At 44.1% G+C, this 23,457-nt stretch overlaps 1 protein-coding gene across 7 annotated transcripts in view; it reads right to left on the reverse strand.

Moving 5' to 3' along the window:
- SLCO4A1 (solute carrier organic anion transporter family member 4A1) overlaps window positions 1-23,457 on the reverse strand; it is a 921,682-nt gene that overhangs the window by 170,116 nt on the left and 728,109 nt on the right. The window lies entirely within an intron of this gene.

Here is a 23,457-nt window from a genome sequence, read left to right on the forward strand (position 1 = left end):
ACTCAGCGTACAAGGGGGTCTGCAGCAGGTATATACCAGGAGGTAACTCAGCGCTCAAGGGGGTCTGCAGCAGGTATATATCAGGAGGTAACTCAGTGTACAAGGGTTTCTGCAGCAGGTATATATCAGGAGGTAACTCAGTGTACAAGGGTGTCTGCAGCAGGTATATATCAAGAGGTAAATCAGAGTAGAAGGGTGTCTGCAGCAGGTATATATCAGGAGGTAACTCAGCATATAAAGGGGTCTGCAGCAAGTATATATCAGGAGGTAACGCAGTGTACAACGCGGTCTGCAGCAGGTAAATATCAGGAGGTAACAGCATACAAGAGTGTCTGCAGCAGGTATATATCAGGAGGTAAATCAGTGTACAAGTGTGTCTGCAGCAGGTATATATCAGGAGGTAACTCAGCGTACAAGTGTGTCTGCAGCAGGTATATATCAGGAGGTAACTCAGCATAAAAGGGTGTCTGCAGCAGGTATAAATGAGGAGGGAACTCAGCATAGAAGGGTGTCTGCAGCAGGTATATATCAGGAGGTAACTCGGCATACAAGGGTGTCTGCAGCAGGTATATATCAGGAGGTAACACAGCATACAAGGGGGTCTGCAGCAGGTATATATCAGGAGGTAACTCAGTGTTCAAGGGGGTCTGCAGCAGGTATATATCAGGAGGTAACTCAGTGTACAATGGGGTCTGCAGCAGGTATATATCAGGAGGTAACGCAGCGTACAAGGGTGTCTGCAGCAGGTATATATCAGGAGGTAACTCAGCGTACAAGGGGGTCTGCAGCCGGTATATATCAGGAGGTAACTCAGCGTACAAGGGGGTCTGCAGCAGGTATATATCAGGAGATAACTCAGCGTATAAGGGTGTCTGCAGCAGGTATATATCAGGAGGTAAATCAGCATACAAGGGTGTCTGCAGCAGGTATATATCAGGAGGTAACAGCGTATAAGGGGGTCTGCAGCAGGTATATATCAGGAGGTAACTCAGTGTACAACGTGGTCTGCAGCAGGTATATATCAGGAGGTAACTTAGTGTACAAGGGTGTCTGCAGCAGGTATATATCAGGAGGTAACTCAGTGTACAACGCGGTCTGCAGCAGGTATATATCAGGAGGTAACAGTGTACAAGGGTGTCTGCAGCAGGTATATATCAGGAGGTAACTCAGGGTACAAGTGTGTCTGCAGCAGGTATATATCAGGAGGTAACTGAGCGTACACGTGTGTCTGCAGCAGGAATATATCAGGAGGTAACTCAGTGTATAAGGGTATCTGCAGCAGGTATATATGAGGAGGGAACTCAGCATAGAAGGGGGTCTGCAGCAGGTATATATCAGGAGATAATTCGGCATACAAGGGTGTCTGCAGCAGGTATACGTCAGGAGGTAACTCAGCATACAAGGGGGTCTGCAGCAGGTATATAGCAGGAGGTAACTCAGCGTTCAAGGGGGTCTGCAGCAGGTACATATCAGGAGGTAACTCACCGTAGAAGGGGTCTGCAGCAGGTATATATCAGGAGGTAACGCAGCGTACAAGGGTGTCTGCAGCAGGTATATATCAGGAGGTAACTCAGCATACAAGGGTGTCTGCAGCAGGTATATATCAAGAGGTAAATCAGCGTACAAGGGTGTCTGCAGCAGGTATATATCAGGAGGTAACTCAGCATATAAGGGGGTCTACAGCAGGTATATATTAGGAGGTAACTCAGTGTACAAAGCGGTCTGCAGCAGGTATATATCAGGAGGTAACTTAGTGTACAAGCATGTCTGCAGCAGGTATATATCAGGAGGTAACTCAGCATACAAGGGTGTCTGCAGCAGGTATATATCAGGAGGTAAATCAGTGTACAAGTGTGACTGCAGCAGGTATATATCAGGAGGTAACTCAGCGTACAAGTGTGTCTGCAGCTGGTATATATCAGGAGGTAACTCAGCGTATAAGGGTGTCTGCAACAGGTATATATGAGGAGGGAACTCAGCATAGAAGGGTGTCTGCAGCAGGTATATATCAGGAGGTAACTCGGCATACAAGGGTGTCTGCAGCAGGTATATATCAGGAGGTAACTCAGCGTACAAGGGGGTCTGCAGCAGGTATATATCATGAGGTAATGCAGTGTACAAGGGTGTCTGCAACAGGTATATATCAGGAGGTAACTCAGTGTACAAGGGGGTCTGCAGCGGGTATATATCAGGAGGTAACTCAGCATGCAAGGGTGTCTGCAGCAGGTATATATCAGGAGGTAAATCAGCATACTAGGGTGTCTGCAGCAGGTATATATCAGGAGGTAACAGCGTATAAGGGGGTCTGCAGCAGGTATATATCAGGAGGTAACTCAGTGTACAATGCGGTCTGCAGCAGGTATATATCAGGAGGTAACTTAGTGACCAAGGGTGTCTGCAGCATGTATATATCAGGAGGTAATTCAGCATACAAGGGTGTCTGCAGCAGGTATATATCAGGAGGTAACTCAGTGTACAAGTGTGTCTGCAGCAGGTATATATCAGGAGGTAACTCAGGGTACAAGTGTGTCTGCAGCAGGTATATATCAGGAGGTAACTCAGCGTACAAGGGTGGTGGCAGCAGGTATATATCAGGAGGTAACTCAGCATACAAGGGGGTCTGCAGCAGCTATATATCAGGAGGTAACTCTGCATACAAGGGTGTCTGCAGCAGGTATATATCAGGGGGTAACACAGCGTACAAGGGGGTCTGCAGCAGGTATATATCTGGAGGTAACTCAGCATACAAGCATGTTTGCAGCAGGTATATATCAGGAGGTAACTCAGCATACAAGGGGTCTGCAGCAGGTATATATCAGTAGGTAACTCAGCATACAAAGGGGTCTGCAGCATGTATATATCAGGAGGTAACTCAGCAAGCAAGGGTGTCTGCAGCAGGTATATATCAGGGGGTAACAGCATACAAGGGTGTCTGTAGCAGGTATATATCAGGTGGTAACTCTGCATACAAGGGGGTCTGCAGCAGGTATATATTAGGTGGTGCATCACCATACAAGGGGGTTTGCAGCAGGTATATATCAAGAGGTAACTCAGCATACAAGGGGGTCTGAAGCAGGTATATATCAGGAGGTAGCTCAGTGTACAAGGGGGTCAGCAGCAGGTATATATCAGGAGGTAAATCAGGATACAAGGGTGTCTGCAGCAGGTATATATATCAGGAGTTAACTCAGGATACAAGGGGATCTGCAGCAGGTATATATATATCAGGAGGTAACTCAGCGTACAATGGTGTCTGCAGCAGGTATACATCAGGAGGTAACTTAGCATAGAACGGTGTCTGCAGCAGGTATATATCAGGAGGTAATTCGGCATACAAGGGTGTCTGCAGCAGGTATATATCAGGAGGTAACTCAGCGTACAAGGGTGTCTGCAGCAGGTATATATTAGGAGGTAACTCACCATACAAGGGGTCTGCAGCAGGTATATATCAGGAGGTAACTCAGCGTACAAGGGGGTCAGCAGCAGGTATAGAACAGGAGGTAATTCAGTGTACAAGGGGGTCTGCAGCAGGTATATATCAGGAGGTAACTCAGCATACAAGAGGGTCTGCAGCAGGTATATATCAGTAGGTAACTCACCGTACAAGGGGTGTGCAGCAGGTATATATCAGGAGGTAACTCAGCGTACAAGGGTGTCTGCAGCAGGTATATATCAGGAGGTAAATCAGCATACAAGGGTGTCTGCAGCAGGTATATATCAGGAGGTAACTCAGTGTACAACGCGGTCTGCAGCAGGTATATATCAGGAGGTAACAGTGTACAAGGGTGTCTGCAGCAGGTATATATCAGGAGGTAACTCAGGGTACAAGTGTGTCTGCAGCAGGTATATATCAGGAGGTAACTGAGCGTACACGTGTGTCTGCAGCAGGTATATATCAGGAGGTAACTCAGTGTATAAGGGTATCTGCAGCAGATATATATGAGGAGGGAACTCAGCATAGAAGGGGGTCTGCAGCAGGTATATATCAGGAGATAATTCGGCATACAAGGGGGTCTGCAGCAGGTATATAGCAGGAGGTAACTCAGCGTTCAAGGGGGTCTGCAGCAGGTACATATCAGGAGGTAACTCACCGTACAAGGGGTCTGCAGCAGGTATATATCAGGAGGTAACGCAGCGTACAAGGGTGTCTGCAGCAGGTATATATCAGGAGGTAACTCAGCGTAGAAGGGTGTCTGCAGCAGGTATATATCAAGAGGTAAATCAGCGTACAAGGGTGTCTGCAGCAGGTATATATCAGGAGGTAACTCAGCATATAAGGGGGTCTACAGCAGGTATATATCAGGAGGTAACTCAGTGTACAAAGCGGTCTGCAGCAGGTATATATCAGGAGGTAACTTAGTGTACAAGCATGTCTGCAGCAGGTATACATCAGGAGGTAACTCAGCATACAAGGGTGTCTGCAGCAGGTATATATCAGGAGGTAAATCAGTGTACAAGTGTGACTGCAGCAGGTATATATCAGGAGGTAACTCAGCGTACAAGTGTGTCTGCAGCTGGTATATATCAGGAGGTAACTCAGCGTATAAGGGTGTCTGCAGCAGGTATATATGAGGAGGGAACTCAGCATAGAAGGGTGTCTGCAGCAGGTATATATCAGGAGGTAACTCGGCATACAAGGGTGTCTGCAGCAGGTATATATCAGGAGGTAACACAGCGTACAAGGGGGTCTGCAGCAGGTATATATCAGGAGGTAACTCAGCATTCAAGGGGGTCTGCAGCAGGTATATATCAGGAGGTAACTCAGCGTACAAGGGGGTCTGCAGCAGGTATATATCATGAGGTAATGCAGTGTACAAGGGTGTCTGCAACAGGTATATATCAGGAGGTAACTCAGTGTACAAGGGGGTCTGCAGCGGGTATATATCAGGAGGTAACTCAGCGTGCAAGGGTGTCTGCAGCAGGTATATATCAGGAGGTAAATCAGCATACTAGGGTGTCTGCAGCAGGTATATATCAGGAGGTAACAGCGTATAAGGGGGTCTGCAGCAGGTATATATCAAGAGGTAACTCAGTGTACAACGCGGTCTGCAGCAGGTATATATCAGGAGGTAACTTAGTGACCAAGGGTGTCTGCAGCATGTATATATCAGGAGGTAATTCAGCATACAAGGGTGTCTGCAGCAGGTATATATCAGGAGGTAACTCAGTGTACAAGTGTGTCTGCAGCAGGTATATATCAGGAGGTAACTCAAGGTACAAGTGTGTCTGCAGCAGGTATATATCAGGAGGTAACTCAGCGTACAAGGGTGGTGGCAGCAGGTATATATCAGGAGGTAACTCAGCATACAAGGGGGTCTGCAGCAGCTATATATCAGGAGGTAACTCAGCATACAAGGGTGTCTGCAGCAGGTATATATCAGGGGGTAACTCAGCGTACAAGGGGGTCTGCAGCAGGTATATATCTGGAGGTAACTCAGCATACAAGCATGTTTGCAGCAGGTATATATCAGGAGGTAACTCAGCATACAAGGGGTCTGCAGCAGGTATATATCAGTAGGTAACTCAGCATACAAAGGGGTCTGCAGCATGTATATATCAGGAGGTAACTCAGCAAACAAGGGTGTCTGCAGCAGGTATATATCAGGGGGTAACTCAGCATACAAGGGTGTCTGTAGTAGGTATATATCAGGTGGTAACTCTGCATACAAGGGGGTCTGCAGCAGGTATATATTAGGTGGTGCATCACCATACAAGGGGGTTTGCAGCAGGTATATATCAAGAGGTAACTCAGCATACAAGGGGGTCTGAAGCAGGTATATATCAGGAGGTAGCTCAGTGTACAAGGGGGTCAGCAGCAGGTATATATCAGGAGGTAAATCAGGATACAAGGGTGTCTGCAGCAGGTATATATATCAGGAGTTAACTCAGGATACAAGGGGATCTGCAGCAGGTATATATATATCAGGAGGTAACTCAGCGTACAATGGTGTCTGCAGCAGGTATACATCAGGAGGTAACTTAGCATAGAACGGTGTCTGCAGCAGGTATATATCAGGAGGTAATTCGGCATACAAGGGTGTCTGCAGCAGGTATATATCAGGAGGTAACTCAGCGTACAAGGGTGTCTGCAGCAGGTATATATCAAGAGGTAACTCAGCGTACAAGGGTGTCTGCAGCAGGTATATATTAGGAGGTAACTCACCGTACAAGGGGTCTGCAGCAGGTATATATCAGGAGGTAACTCAGCGTACAAGGGGGTCAGCAGCAGGTATAGAACAGGAGGTAATTCAGTGTACAAGGGGGTCTGCAGCAGGTATATATCAGGAGGTAACTCAGCATAGAAGGGTGTCTGCAGCAGGTATATATCAGGAGGTAACTCGGCATACAAGTGTCTCTGCAGCAGGTATATATCAGGAGGTAACTCAGCATACAAGAGGGTCTGCAGCAGGTATATATCAGGAGGTAACTCAGCATACAAGGGTGTCTGCAGCAGGTATATATCAGGAGTTAACTCAGGGTCCAAGGGGGTCTGCAGCCGGTATATATCAGGAGGTAACTCAGTGTACAAGGATGTCTGCAGCAGGTATATATCAGGAGGTAACTCAGCGTACAAGGGTGTCTGCAGCAGGTATATATCAGGAGGTAAATCAGCATACAAGGGTGTCTGCAGCAGGTATATATCAGGAGGTGACAGTGTACAAGGGTGTCTGCAGCAGGTATATATCAGGAGGTAACTCAGTGTATAAGGGTGTCTGCAGCAGGCATATATCAGGAGGTAAATCAGCATACAAGGGTGTCTGCAGCAGGTATATATCAGGAGGTAACTCAGTGTACAACGCGGTCTGGAGCAGGTATATATCAGGAGGTAACTTAGTGTACAAGGATGTCTGCAGCAGGTATATATCAGGAGGTAACTCAGCATACAAGGATGTCTGCAGCAGGTATATATCAGGAGGTAAATCAGTGTACAACTGTGTCTGCAGCAGGTATATATCAGGAGTTAACTCAGCGTACAAGTGTGTCTGCAGCAGGTATATATCAGGAGTTAACTCAGCATACAAGTGTGTCTGCAGCAGGTATATATCAGGAGATAACACAGCATATAAGGATGTCTGCAGCAGGTATATATGAGGAGGTAACTCAGCATACAAGGGGGACTGCAGCAGGTATATATCAGGAGGTAACTCAGCGTTCAAGGGGGTCTGCAGCAGGTATATATCAGGAGGTAACTCAGCGTACAAGGGGGGTCTGCAGCAGGTATATATCAGGAGGTAAATCAGCATACAAGGGTGTCTGCAGCAGGTATATATCAGGAGGTGACAGTGTACAAGGGTGTCTGCAGCAGGTATATATCAGGAGGGAACTCAGCATAGAAGGGTGTCTGCAGCAGGTATATATCAGGAGGTAACTCAGCATATAAGGATGTCTGTAGCAGGTATATATGAGGAGGGAACTCAGCATAGAAGGGTGTCTGCAGCAGGTATATATCAGGAGGTAACTCGGCATACAATGGTGTCTGCAGCAGGTATATATCAGGAGGTAACTCAGCATACAAGGGGGACTGCAGCAGGTATATATCAGGAGGTAACTCAGCGTTCAATGGGGTCTGCAGCAGGTATATATCAGGAGGTAACTCAGCGTACAAGGGGGTCTGCAGCAGGTATATATCAGGAGGTAACGCAGCGTACAAGGGTGTCTGCAGCAGGTATATATCAGGAGATAACTCAGCGTACAAGGGTATCTGCAGCAGGTATATATCAGGAGGTAACTCAGCATGCAAGGGTGTCTGCAGCAGGTATATATCAGGAGGTTAATCAGCGTACAAGGGTGTCTGCAGCTGGTATATATCAGGAGGTAACTCAGCATATAAGGGGGTCTTCAGCAGGGATATATCAGGAGGTAACTCAGTGTACAACGCAGTCTGCAGCAGGTATATATCAGGAGGTAACTTAGTGTACAAGGATGTCTGCAGCAGGTATATATCAGGAGATAACTCACAATACAAGGGTGCCTGCAGCAGGTATATGTCAGTAGGTAACTCAGCGTACAAGTGTGTCTGCAGCAGGTATATATCAGGAGGTAACTCAGCATAGAAGGGTGTCTGCAGCAGGTATATATCAGGAAGTAACTCGGCATACAAGGGTGTCTGCAGCAGGTATATATCAGGAGGTTACTCGGCATACAAGGGGTCTGCAGCAGGTATATATCAGGAGGTAACTCAGGATACAGGGGTCTGCAGCAGGTATATATCAGGAGGTAACTCAGGTTACAAGGGGGTCTGCAGCAGGTATATATATCAGAAGATAACTCAGCGTACAAGGGTGTCTGCAGCAGGTATATATCAGGAAGTAACTTAGCATAGAAGGGTGTCTGCAGCAGGTATATATCAGGAGGTAATTCGGCATAGAAGGGTGTCTGCAGCAGGTATATATCACGAGGTAACAAAGCGTACACGGGTGTCTGCAGCAGGTATGTATCAAGAGGTAACTCAGCGTACAAGCGTGTCTGCAGCAGGTATATATTAGGAGGTAACTCACCGTACAAGGGGTCTGCAGCAGGTATATATCAGGAGGTAACTCAGCGTACGAGGGGGGTCAGCAGTAGGTATATATCAGGAGGTAACTCAGCATAGAAGGGTATCTGCAGCAGGTATATATCAGGACGTAACTCGGCATACAAGGGTGTCTGCAGCAGGTATATATCAGGAGGTAACTCAGCGTACAAGGGGGTCTGCAGCAGGTATATATCAGGAGGTAACAGCGTTCAAGGGGGTCTTCAGCAGGTATATATCAGGGGGTAACTCACCGTACAAGGGGTCTGCAGCAGGTATATATCAGGAGGTTACTCAGCGTACAAGGGTGTCTGCAGCAGGTATATATCAGGAGGTAACTCAGGGTACAACGGGGTCTGTAGCCGGTATATATCAGGAGGTAACTCAGCATACAAGGGTGTCTGCAGCAGGTGTATATCAGGAGGTAACTCAGTGTACAAGGGTGTCTGCAGCAGGTATATATCAGGAGGTAACTCAGCGTATAAGGGTGTCTTCAGCAGGCATATATCAGGAGGTAAATCAGCGTACAAGGGTGTCTGCAGCAGGTGTATATCAGGAGGTAACTTAGTGTACAAGGATGTCTGCAGCAGGTATATATCAGGAGGTAACTCAGCATACAAGGATGTCTGCAGCAGGTATATATCAGGAGGTAAATCAGTGAACAACTGTGTCTGCAGCAGGTATATATCAGGAGTTAACTCAGCATACAAGTGTGTCTGCAGCAGGTATATATCAGGAGGTAACTCAGCATAAAAGGATGTCTGCAGCAGGTATATATGAGGAGGGAACTCATCATAGAAGGGTGTCTGCAGCAGGTATATATCAGGACGTAACTTGGCATACAATGGTGTCTGCAGCAGGTACTATCAGGAGGTAACTCAGCATACAAGGGGGACTGCAGCAGGTATATATCAGGAGGTAACTCAGCGTACAAGGGTGTCTGTAGCAGGTATATATCAGCAGATAACTCAGCGTACAAGGGTGTCTGCAGCAGGTATATATCAGGAGATAACTCAGCAAGCAAGGGTGTCTGCAGCAGGTATATATCAGGAGGTTAATCAGCGTACAAGGGTGTCTGCAGCAGGTATATATCAGGAGGTAACTCAGCATATAAGGGGGTTTGCAGCAGGTATATATCAGGAGGTAACTCAGTGTACAACGCAGTCTGCAGCATGTATATATCAGGAGGTAACTTAGTATACAAGGATGTCTGCAGCAGGTATATATCAGGAGGTAACTCAGCATACAAGGGTGCATGCAGCAGGTATATATCAGGAGGTAAATCAGTGTACAAGTGTGTCTGCAGCAGGTATATGTCAGTAGGTAACTCAGCGTACAAGTGTGTCTGCAGCAGGTATATATCAGGAGGTAACTCAGCATATAAGGGTGTCTGCAGCAGGTATATATGAGGAGGGAACTCAGCATAGAAGGGTGTCTGCAGCAGGTATATATCAGGAAGTAACTCGGCATACAAGGGTGTCTGCAGCAGGTATATATCAGGAGGTAACTCGGCATACAAGGGGTCTGCAGCAGGTATATATCAGGAGGTAACTCAGGATACAAGGGTGTCTGCAGCAGGTATATATCAGGAGGTAACTCAGGACACAAGGGGGTCTGAAGTAGGTATATATATCAGAAGGTAACTCAGCGTACAAGGGTGTCTGCAGCTGGTATATTTCAGGAGGTAACTTAGCATAGAAGGGTGTCTGCCGCAGGTATATATCAGGAGGTAATTCGGCATAGAAGGGTGTCTGCAGCAGGTATATATCAGGAGGTAACTCAGCGTACAAGGGTGTCTGCAGCAGGTATATATCAAGAGGTAACTCAGCGTACAAGCGTGTCTGCAGCAGGTATATATTAGGAGGTAACTCACCGTACAAGGGGTCTGCAGCAGGTATATATCAGGAGGTAACTCAGCGTACAAGGGGGGTCAGCAGTAGGTATATATCAGGAGGTAACTCAGCATAGAAGGGTGTCTGCAGCAGGTATATATCAGGAGGTAACTCGGCATACAAGGGTGTCTGCAGCAGGTATATATCAGGAGGTAACTCGGCATACAAGGGTGTCTGCAGCAGGTATATATCAGGAGGTAACTCAGCGTACAAGGGGTTCTGCAGCAGGTATATATCAGGAGGTAACAGCATTCAAGGGGGTCTGCAGCAGGTATATATCAGGAGGTAACTCACCGTACAAGGGGTCTGCAGCAGGTATATATCAGGAGGTTACTCAGTGTACAAGGGTGTCTGCAGCAGGTATATATCAGGAGGTAACTCAGGGTACAACGGGGTCTGTAGCCGGTATATATCAGGAGGTAACTCAGCATACAAGGGTGTCTGCAGCAGGTGTATATCAGGAGGTAACTCAGCGTACAAGGGTGTCTGCAGCAGGTATATATCAGGAGGTAAATCAGCGTACAAGGGTGTCTGCAGCAGGTATATATCAGGAGGTAACTCAGCATATAAGGGGGGTCTGCAGCAGGTATATATTAGGAGGTAACAGTGTACAATGCGGTCTGCAGCAGGTATATATCAGGAGGTAACAGTGTACAAGTGTGTCTGCAGCAGGTATATATCAGGAGGTAACTCAGCATACAAGGGTGTCTGCAGCAGGTATATATCAGGAGGTAACTCAGTGTATAAGTGTGTCTGCAGCAGGTATATATCAGGAGGTAACTCAGAGTACAAGTGTGTCTGCAGCAGGTATATATCAGGCGATAACTCAGCATATAAGGGTGTCTGCAGCAGGTATATATCATGAGGTAACTCAGCGTACGAGGGTGTCTGCAGCAGGTATATATCAGGAGGTAAATCAGCGTACAAGGGTGTCTGCAGCAGGTATATAGCATGAGGTAACTCAGCATATAAGGGGGTCTGCAACAGGTATATATCAGAAGGTAACTCAGTGTACAACGCGGTCTGGAGCAGGTATATATCAGGAGGTAACTTAGTGTACAAAGATGTCTGCAGCAGGTATATATCAGGAGGTAACTCAGCATACAAGGGTGTCTGCAGCAGGTATATATCAGGAGGTAAATCAGTGTACAAGTGTGTCTGCAGCAGGTATATATCAGGAGGTAACTCAGCGTACAAGTGTGTCTGCAGCAGGTATATATCAGGAGGTAACTCAGCATATAAGGGTGTCTGCAGCAGGTATATATCAGGAGGTAACTCAGCGTACAAGTGTGTCTGCAGCAGGTATATATCAGGCGATAACTCAGCATATAAGGGTGTCTGCAGCAGGTATATATCAGGAGGTAACTCAGCATATAAGGGTGTCTGCAGCAAGTATATATGAGGAGGGAACTCAGCATAGAAGGGTGTCTGCAGCAGGTATATATCAGGAGGTAACACAGCGTACAAGGGGGTCTGCAGCTGGTATATATCAGGAGGTAACTCGGCATACAAGGGTGTCTGCAGCCGGTATATATCAGGAGGTAACTCAGCATACAAGGGGGTCTGCAGCAGGTATATATCAGGAGGTAACGCAGCATACAAGGGTGTCTGCAGTAGGTATATATCAGGAGGTAACTCAGCGTACAAGTGTGTCTGCAGCAAGTATATATCAGGAGGTAACTCAGCGTACAAGTATGTCTGCAGCAGGTATATATCAGGAGGTAACTCAGCATATAAGGGTGTCTGCAGCAGGTATATATGAGGAGGAAACTCAGCATAGAAGGGTGTCTGCAGCAGGTATATATCAGGAGGTAACTCAGCATACAAGGGGTCTGCAGCAGGTATATATCAGGAGGTAACTCAGTGTTCAATGCGGTCTGCAGCAGGTATATATCAGGAGGTAACTCAGCGTACAAGGGGGTCTGCAGCAGGTATATATCAGGAGGTAACGCAGAGTACAAGGGTGTCTGCAGCAGGTATATATCAGGAGGTAACTCAGCGTACAAGGGGGTCTGCAGCAGGTATATATTAGGAGGTAACTCAGTGTATAAGGGTGTCTGCAGCAGGTATATATCAGGAGGTAAATCAGCATACAAGCGTGTCTGCAGCAGGTATATATCAGGAGGTAACAGCGTATAAGGGGGTCTGCAGCAGGTATATATCAGGAGGTAACTCAGTGTACAATGCGGTCTGCAGCAGGTATATATCAGGAGGTAACTTAGTGTACAAGGGTGTCTGCAGCAGGTATATATCAGGAGGTAACTCAGCATACAAGGGTGTCTGCAGCAGGTATATATCAGGAGGTAACTCTGTGTACAAGTGTGTCTGCAGCAGGAATATATCAGGAGGTAACTCAGGGTACAAGTGTGTCTGCAGCAGGTATATATCAGGAATTAACTCAGCGTACAAGGGTGTCTGCAGCAGGTATATATCAGGATGTAACTCAGCATACAAGGGAGTCTGCAGCAGGTATATATCAGGAGGTAACAGCTTACAAGGTGGTCAGCAGCAGGTATATATCAGGAGGTAACACAGCATACAATGGTGTCTGCAGCAGGTATATATCATGAGGTAACTCAGTGTACAAGGGGGTCTGCAGCCGGTATATATCAGGAGGTAACTCAGCATACAAGGGTGTCTGCAGCAGGTATATATCAGGAGGTAACTCAGTGTATAAGGGTGTCTGCAGCAGGTATATATCAGGATGTAAATCAGCATACAAGCGTGTCTGCAGCAGGTATATATCAGGAGGTAACAGCGTATTATGGGGTCTGCAGCAGGTATATATCAGGAGGTAACTTAGTGTACAACGCGGTCTGCAGCAGGTATATATCAGGAGGTAACTTAGTGTACAAGGGTGTCTGCAGCAGGTATATATCAGGAGGTAACTCAGCATACAAGGGTGTCTGCAGCAGCTATATATCAGGAGGTAACTCAGTGTACAAGTGTGTCTGCAGCAGGTATATATCAGGAGGTAACTCAGGGTACAAGTGCGTCTGCAGCAGGGATATATCAGGAGTTAACTCAGCGTACAACGGTGTCTGCAGCAGGTATATATCAGGATGTAACTCAGCATACAAGGGAGTCTGCAGCAGGTATATATCAGGAGGTAACAGCATACAAGGGGGTCAGCAGCAGGTATATATCGGGAGGTAACTCACCGTACAAGGGGTCTGCAGCTGGTATATATCAGGAGATAACTCAGTGTACAAGGGGATCAGCAGCAGGTATATATCAGGAGGTTCTTTATAGCATACAGCAGTTATCAATGGCTGAAGGGTAGGTAGGACAAGGGAAAACAGGAAATGAAAGTGTAAGAGGTAAGGGAATAATGCAAAAACTGCACAGAAACCTAAAATTTGCAGAGTAGCTAGAGGACATGAAGTGGAAACTAGAGCTTGAGGAGAAAAATGGAGCACAGAAGTAAGATGATTAAAGAAATGGGAAGAATGGAGGAAGCACGGAAAATGATACAATCTCTAAAACTACTCCAGTCCACATGGGACCAAAAGCTCATGAATGACAAAAGTTTCTTTACCCACAAAACAGGTCATATAATGAAAATTAATTGAAGGACTGTAGATGCTGGTAGTGCAGACTGTGTTGTTAATTCAGGTGTTCTGGACACCTGGATGTTTAAAGATTGCATGGGGACAAGCTATGTTAGGGGTAGAGATGAAGGAAGTATGGAAGGTAAACATACACTACATATGGGCATGCTACCTGGTCAGGATGGATAAGTGTCATAGAAATACAGCAAGGAGAACAGTCCTAATACTAACCAAGACTTAAAGGGAGAATAGTCCTAATATTGACCGAGACTTAAAGGGAGAATAGTCCTAATACTAACTGAGACTTAAAGGGAGAACAGTCCTAATACTAACTGAGACTTAAAGGAAGAATAGTCCTAATACTGACCGAGACATAAAGGGAGACTAGTCCTAATACTAACCAAGACATAAAGGGAGAATAGACCTAACACTAACCGCGACTTAAAGGGAGAATAGTCCTAATACTGACCGAGACTTAAAGGCAGAATAGTAATACTAACCAAGACTTAAAAGGAGAATAGTCCTAATACTGACCGAGACTTAAAAAGAGAATAGTCCTAATACCGACTGAGACTTAAAGGGAGATTAGTCCTAATACTGACCGAGACTTTAAGGGAGAATAATCCTAATACTGACCGAGACTTTAAGGGAGAATAGTCCTAATACTGACCGAGACTTAAAGGGAGAATAGTCCTAATACTGACCGAGACTTAAAGGGAGAATAGTCCTAATACTGACTGAGACTTAAAGGGAGAATAGTCCTAATACTGACCGAGACTTAAAGGGAGAATAGTCCTAATACTGACCATGACTTAAAGGGAGAATAGTCCTAATACTGACCGAGACTTAAAGGGAGAATAGTCCTAATACTGACTGAGACTTAAAGGGAGAATAGTCCTAATACTGACCAAGACTTAAAGGGAGAATAGTCCCAATACTGACCGAGACATAAAGGGAGAATAGTCCTAATACTGACCAAGACTTAAAGGGAGAATAGTCCTAATACTGACCGAGACTTAAAGGGAGAATAGTCCTAATACTGACTGAGACTTAAAGGGAGAATAGTCCTAATACTGACCAAGACTTAAAGGGAGAATAGTCCCAATACTGACCGAGACATAAAGGGAGAATAGTCCTAATACTGACCAAGACTTAAAGGGAGAATTGTCCTAATACTGACTGAGACTTAAAGGGAGAATAGTCCTAATACTGACCAAGACTTAAAGGGAGAATAGTCCTAATACTGACCGAGACTTAAAAGGGAGAATAATCCTAATACTGACCGAGACTTAAAGGGAGAATAGTTCTAATACTGACCGAGACTTAAAGGGAGAATAGTCCTAATACTGACCGAAACTTAAAGGGAGAATAGTCCTAATACTGACTGAGACTTAAAGGGAGAATAGTCCTAATATTGACCGAGACTTAAAGGGAGAATAGTCCTAATACTGACCGAGACTTAAAGGGAGAACAGTCCCAATACTGACCGAGACATAAAGGGAGAATAGTCCTAATACTTACTGAGACTTAAAGGGAGAATAGTCCTAATACTGACCGAGTCTTAAAGGAAGAATAGTCCTAATACCAACAGAGACTTAAAGGGAGAATAGTCCTAATACTAACCGAGACTTAAAGGGAGAATAATCCTAATACTGACCGAGACTTAAAGGGAGAATAGTCCTAATACTGACCGAGACTTAAAGGGAGAATAGTCCTTATACTGACTGAGACTTAAAGTGCCAGAAAGCAAGAGCTGCGAAGAGTGGAAGATGGGCAAGAAATGTAATGTGAGAGAAGTAAATATAGTCACCGTAATGAAGATCATCGTTGGAATGGGAAACAGGGTGGAGGGGAGAGAAGGAATAAAGACTGAGGAAAAACATTGAAAAAGTTACAATGTTGACACTAAGTATGAGCACTGAAACACAGAATGCAAAAAATGTCCTGGAGAAAAGATGTAGAAATACTGAACGAGACACCAGATACAAAGGATAAATGAAGGAAGAAGAACAATAGTATGATATGCCTGCCTGATACAAAAAGGATAAATGAAGGAAGAAGAAAAATAGTACCATACACCTGCCTGTGAAAATGCGAGGAATGACATCAACCGTTTTAGGTTAGAGAAGGCAGCCGAATGGGTTACACAACTGGATTGCACAGATAATGTATAGTTTCTATTTATCTGAAAATGAAAATAATCAATAGAATATTAAAAAATGTCTAATGCAGCATCCCATTCCAATTCCTGAAAAAAACACGACAATGATCGAATGAACATGTACGTAACTCCTTACCAATATTCTTGGTCAGCTGGCCATTTGCATTCACGTCTATTTGTGAGCCTCAGGGATTCAGTCGGGTGCATACGTATGTAGCCGGACTTCATATTTTAAGTATCTGAACTTTTATCAGTTAATGTGGTGGCTAGTTCACTTAGGAATGAGGAGATGGTATTTTCTACTGAAATGGACTAGTCCCCTTATTACTTGGGCATTTATTTGTATCTTAATGTAAAATTGCAACTTAAACTGGGCATCAGATAAATGGCATCTACATGCAAAAAGATGGAGGGTTTCCATTTTTCTCTCCAAGATTTCTTGAGCTAAAATGTTCTTAGCCCCATTTCATTGTTGTTTTATGCCTTTGGGCATGTCCCTGTCAGTACCCAGATACCTGGGTAGAATATCTAGCCTTACCAGATTAGATGGGGTAGTAAATGTAGGCAGCTTAATAGGGCAAATCAGCTTACTCCAAGGAAAGAGTTGGGTTTAAGTGTTCTAGACTAGTCTAAATATGCTGCACCCTTCACTTTATCCCAGCTTTTTCACTGTGATACTTCATCTTTCCTCATATCGGCATAGCCACAGGCTAAAATTTGCAATTCAAACTCCATATGGATTTTTTTCCCTCTGGAAAAAATATTATACCCCTAGACAAAGGACACACATCCAAAGAATTCATAAACTGTAGACCTATAGCTACCTTAACACATCTATCAAAAATAATAGAAAAATGCATCCTTTCACAACTCTTAAAATACCTCATCAATAATATCCTCCTCTTGAACACCCAACATGGTTTTCATCCCAAAGCATAGTACCACAACCATCCTAATCAGTTTCACAAGATCCAAAAACCACATGAGAACTTCTGACCACCATTATTTATTTTCCTTGGTCTATCAAAATCATTCAATATGTTTTCTCACCAAAATCTACTTACAGAACTCTCATCCCTCAGTCTTCAGCCCTGTCATGACTTCACAGCTGTTTCACAAATAGACATCATGTGATAAAATGGCTCCAAGACTTTCCACCCTTCCTACCTGTTTCCATTGCTGTCTCACAGAGTTTAGTACTCCCCCTCACCAAAACCTACTTAGAGAACTGTCATCCCTCAGTCTTCAGCCCTGTCATGATTTCACAGCTGTCTCACAAACAGACATCATGTGATAAAATGGCTCCAAGACTTTTCACCCTTCCTACCTGTTTCCATTGTAGTCTCACAGAGCTTAGTAGTAAACTTCACATAGCGTTCAAGTGTAAAACTTTAATACAATATAAAGATAATGTGATCCTCATGTGTTGAGCCACACCTCTCTCAAAACTTAATGTTCCCACCCCGGATTCCTTCTCATCAATTGAAATATAGTTCAGAAAAATCGAAACTTCTTCTAAATCCTAAAAAAAAGATGAAAAATAAAACTAATGCATTTCACCCCAAAACAGTTCACAGACTGAAAACAATCTTTCAAAACACACAATGAAAATAACATCAGGATAAAAATAGTACAATAATCAAAGCTCCTGAGATTCACAATAGATGAATATCTAATATTTGGTCTACACATTCTCCAAGCTGTTAAAAACTCACCAGAAACATGGTTTATCATACGTAAGTAAACACCATCTTACTGACAGCACTAGGAAAACCACTGAATAAACCTTCTTACTACTATCTCTCCTTTATGCCTCCCCCATGTAGACTAACCTTCATAGCACCCAAAAACTAAAATTATATGGCTGCTAAAACCAAGTTGCTAGATTTGCCACCAATCTACCTAAAAAGTCACCACTGGATAGTTTTAAAACAACTACACTGGTTAGTAGTCCCATAAAATATTACACACTCACAAGTACTTATTGCCAATAACCTAATAAAATACCATAAAACATTATGCCCAGCCAGGGAACTAAGATATCAGAATAAACCCTTTGTTCATCACCAAATCTAATAACACTATTTCATAGTTTCATAGTTTCATAGTATAGTACTAGGTTATCTGCCATGGGGCATTTGTAAGCCTAGCCATAGTGATGTGGCTTTTGCCACCCCATGAAATGGTACAAAAATGTATAGAATAAATTTAGAATACTGTGCCTCTGTCTAGTAGTGATACAATGAAGGTCCCCTTATATAATAGAATTAGTTTACTGTGCCCCTGTCTAGCAGTGACACAGATGTGACCCCTGGGGTAAACTTATGATCTCCCATCCACTCATCAAGATTTCTCTTGAAGAGAGTCAGTGACGGGCTCTGCCTAATATGAACTGGGATCTTGTTCCAAAGCATGGGAAGCCTCTGGGTTATGAATCTATCCCTCCAGCATGTCCTATTCATACTTGTGCCAAGGTTTAAGTCTTAGCTCTCGTGGTTCTGATGGATTTGGATTTTTTGAGGTGGAGCATGTCCATCAGATCCTGATTGGACATGGCCTTGTACGTCAGGCAGAGATCACCTCTGAGCAGGCGGTATGCTACTGAATAGAGCTGAAGTTTCTTTAGTCTGGCAGAATAAGACATATGTTGGAGACCCTTGATCCTCTTGGTGAGGTACTTCTGTGGCCTCTCCAGCTGTTGCAAATGCCGGGTGAGGTACATACCAAATGGGGCATTGTACTCAATCATGGGTCTGATGAGGGAGGAGTATAGGGGTACAATGACATCCTTGGATCTGGATGTGAATCCCTTCATGATGAGGTGTGCAAGGTAGAATGTTTTTCTAACCACTTTGGCAATGTGGGTGTCAAATGAGAGGTCGCTGTCGACTTGGGTCCCTAGGTCTCTGATTACTTTTTCCGTACTCAGTGGGTTGCTGTCTATGTGATCATTTGTGGGTACTTTGTTTTTCCCAAAGGAGATGACTATACATTTTTTGGCATTTAGTTTAAGGCCATGACTCCGGCACAAGTTGTCCGTTTCTGTGAGGCCTTTTTGTAGGATGTATGTGTCCGCTGGTGTATCGACTATGGTGCCTAGTTTGCAGTCATCTGCGAACTTTGTCAGCCACAACCCTCCCATGTTTGCTTTAACATCTGAGAAATAAATGCCGAACAAGAGGGGTCCCAGGACAGATCCCTGTGGGACACCACTTGTGACTGGCTTTGAGTCTGACATTGCTCCGGTGATTTTAACTTTATGGGTTCTGTCCTTTAGCCAGTTTGCAACCCATCTAGTGACATAAGGGTTTATGTTTAAGCTGTTGAGCTTATCTATGATGCCTGAGTGGGGTATTGTGTCGAAGGCCTTAGCCAAGTCCAGGTAGGCTGTATGGACTGCTTTGCCCTCATCAATGGCTCTAGTGACTGTTTCAAAAAAGTCAACCAGGTTCAAAAGGCAGGATCTGCCATTTACAAAGCCGAACTGGGTGGGGTCAAGTGTCTGTAGGTCCCCTATGCCTCTGTTTATGAGTTCCATAATGATTCTTTCCATAGCTTTGCAGACCAGGCTGGTTAAGCTTATGGGGCGGTAGTTCCCAGGGTCTGTAGAGGAACCCCCTTTGTGGAGTGGGACCACTGTTGCTGTACGCCAGTGTTCAGGTACATATCCTGAAGTAAGGCTAAGGTTAAATAGCATTTTTATGTGTGGGTTTAGCTCCTCTTGGAGTTCACGTAACACGCAACCCGGGATACCGTCAGGTCCCATTGATGCTGTGTTTTTAGCTTTGTTTAGGGCGGTTCTCACTTGGACATCTGAGATGACAGGGAGATTACATTCAGCTAGGATAAGTATTTCTTCTTTTGGGGGTGAGGGAGGGGAGAAATTTGCACTGAACCTGTCAGCCAGAATGTTGGCAATATCTGTGAGTTCAGTGTATTTTTTGTTGTTGTGAACTAACTCTGAGCATATCTGAGGGTTTCTGCCTAGGTTTCTAACATAGCTGAAGAAGGCTTTGTGGTTATCTTTAGTGTCCTTAGCGATTTTTCTCTCAAAGTTGGCCTTGGATGTTTTTATGAGAGAATGTAGTTTTCTGCTAATGTTGATCAGAGATGTCTTCCCTTCATGGGATTTTGCTCTGACGTGCAGTAGCTTCCTTCTTTTGTTATACAATTTGTTAATGGCTGAGGTCCACCAGACAGGATGCTTGCCTTTGTTGGAGAGGGACTTGGATTTATTTGGGATTGCATGATCCATGCATTCTTGGAGATGTCCATAGAAAGCATTTGTGAAGGATTCGGCATTGTGGGATGTGGTATCCACTGGCACAGTGGGCTTAAAGGATACCATCTCAGTCTTAAGAAGAGTGAAGTCTGCTTTTGAGAAGTTTTTCACTGTGGTCTTTTGTGCTGGGGGTGGAGGTGGGATATGTATATCCAGGGTGATTAGTTTGTGGTCAGATCTCACTAGTGAGGGGTATACCTCCGGTGTGGAGCATTTTGTCCCCATGTTTGTGATGATCAGGTCTAGTATATTATCTCCCCTAGTGGGAGAGGTAACTAGTTGTTCCAGTGCATTTGAATTTATAAATTCCAGGAACCTTTGGGCTAGGGTATTAGGGCTAGAATAATGTACCCAATCTATGTTTGGGTAGTTGAAGTCTCCCAGTATGATGGTATTTTGTGATATATTCATTTCCTCCAATGTCTTCAGGAAGGCTGAGTGGGGTTCCTGAGATTGGGAGGGTGGTCTGTAACATGCTACCAGTTGTATAGCAGTTTTGCCTATGGTTAGTTGCACCTGTATGGTCTCTGATGCTTCATGTGTTGCTACTAACCTGGACGTGTGGGTGTCCTTGATGAATATGGACACTCCCCCTCCCTTTGTGGTTCGGCCCGGGTTTTGGGGCCAAAAAGCGTGATACGAGGTATAGCCTGGTAGCACTGGGGTGCTCTCAGGAGCCTTGAACCAGGTTTCAGTTACTGCACAGACGTCGATGTTCTCCATGCTGAGGAGTGCATCGAGTGCCTGCATCTTGAGATTTAGACTTCTGACATTGAGCAGCATTACCCCTAGTTTTTTTCCATTTTTGTTTTCTAAGGAGGTGGGTTTGTCTTTTGAGCCTTGCCTAAAAAAGGCACTATGGGGGTGGCAAGAGCCTTAGCCAATATCCGGAAGCCCAGTGGTGACAGGTGTAAGCCATCCCTTGCGAAGCAGTGTGGCTTGTCCAACATGTCATCCCAGGCAGACAGACATTGGATCCCCTTAGAATGACACCAGTACTTGAGCCAATTATTAAAGCTGATCATCTTGTCTTTGTATTGTGGTATCATTCTTGGTGAGGGCAAGATGCTGCTCAGGGTCAGGGTCATACCAGCCTGGGCTACATAATCGGAGAGCTCCTCTATGTCTCTTTTCATGTAGTCCAGGGAGGTACGTCTCAGGTCATTCATGCCAGCATAGACAATGACGGAGTCATATTTGTACTTGCTTTGGAGTGACTTGAGTGCGTGTGTTATGTGACGGATCCTAGCTCCCGATAGACAGCTCACCGTCACCCTCTCCTTGTTCAGCCTGGTCAGCGGGACATCAGTGTGTCTGACTATAGAGTCACCTATTACTAGTGTATCAGGCATGGTGTTTGGCCCTAAGGGCTGTGATTGGTTGACACACTGATTTATTGAAGTATGTGTTGCATGTGTTTTGTTTTGAGGTGGTGGATTTTTGGATGTCTGCTTTGGGAGCCTCTGTTGTTTTGGTAAGTTTTTTATTAGAGCCTCCGAGTATGTCTTTGTGTTTTTATGTGTTTGGTTTGCAGTTGTGGTAGGTCTATGTGGGACTGGGATTGTTGTGTGTGTGGTTACCATCCCCTCCTGTCTGGTCATGCCAGCCCTGAGTTGAGAGAGTTCAGCCTCCAGTTTGGCTATATAGTTGCATCTCTCACATGTATTTGTGTTTGTTGGGAGGAGGAGAGGGTTGTCTGTATACATGAGACAATTGTAGCATTGTCTCAAGATACCGAGATTGACCAGCTGAACTGGAGAGGATGCCAGTAATCTACCACTCGACATGCTAGAACAGTATAAGGGAGTGGTGTACCTTTAAGGGAAGTGGATATTCACAGGGGTGGTAGGTAGATGTAGTGCTTTACTTAGTACAAGAGTGCTTTTACTAAGTAAAGTGCTTGTACTAAGTACTTGATGACTCACTCTACATCTGTGATGTCTCCAAATTTTAGAACTCCCTATCACTAAACTTAAAGCAAAGTGAAAAACTAAAAGTTTGGAAAAGTGAATTTAAACAATACAAAAATAACTCCTGACTATGGTTCTGTTCAGCCCCTATGTAATACCTTAGCTGTAAGCACAAAAGCTCCTCCTTAATTGGCTGCTTATTATTTCACTCCATCCTAATGGTAAAATATCCTATTTTCTGCTTCCTAATCTTTGCTCTGTTTAAGAATATTAACTTCTTCATATAATTTCTCACTCTTGAAAGTTTTTCTAAGAACCATCTGCTATACCTTGACTTGATCTCTGATATTAAAGTATCCAATTTTATTGCTCACAATTATCACTGTATTATAAAGTAACATATGTTTATCCAATGCATGCCAATGAAGGTACATCATAATTCTGTAGGATTTGATTTATGTGCATGTACTTTATTGAGTGTTTGTTTAATTTCATGTCTTTGTACTGCAATTGCTATTCTATGTGACTTTTGCACAAGATAGTTGTTACCTTAGCAAACTCCTTCTGAGTTTGGGCACAGCAAACTGCAATGGTTGCTTGCTTTTACATTGTCTCATGTTGGACACATCCAGAAAGGCTGGAATTTATGAAACTCTGTAAATGGATAATGCAAATGGGATAAATGCTCTCCTGTATGGGATTTTAAAATATTATCCAGCAGGATACTATATAGTTTGGTAACAGAGAAATTATTTTATTTGTTTTTTTAAATAATATAAATATAATACTTGATTTTTTGTTTTATTTTAATACAGCTGTTTACAGTTCCAAAGTACTAGCTATGTCTGATTTACATTTTTTGCATATCACATGATTATCATTTTCTTAATTGTGTGTTATTTAATCTTCCTGTCTAATTGTTACATTTATTTGAGTCTTTTAAAGACTAGCCATTTATACCCCAATTTTCCCAATTATCAATGCGTATGGCCTAGAATAGTATTAGTATATGCCTGTGACTTTGCATAATAAAGTTGGCTATTTCTCAAAACATAAATATATGCATATATATATATATATATATATATATATATATACACGCACATACATATATATATATATATATATAAATCTCGAAATTCCGAAACA

This window comes from Protopterus annectens, chromosome 12.part0, assembly GCF_019279795.1.
Source record: "Protopterus annectens isolate FY-2018-M chromosome 12.part0, PAN1.0, whole genome shotgun sequence".
NCBI classification, from domain to species: domain Eukaryota; kingdom Metazoa; phylum Chordata; order Ceratodontiformes; family Protopteridae; genus Protopterus; species Protopterus annectens.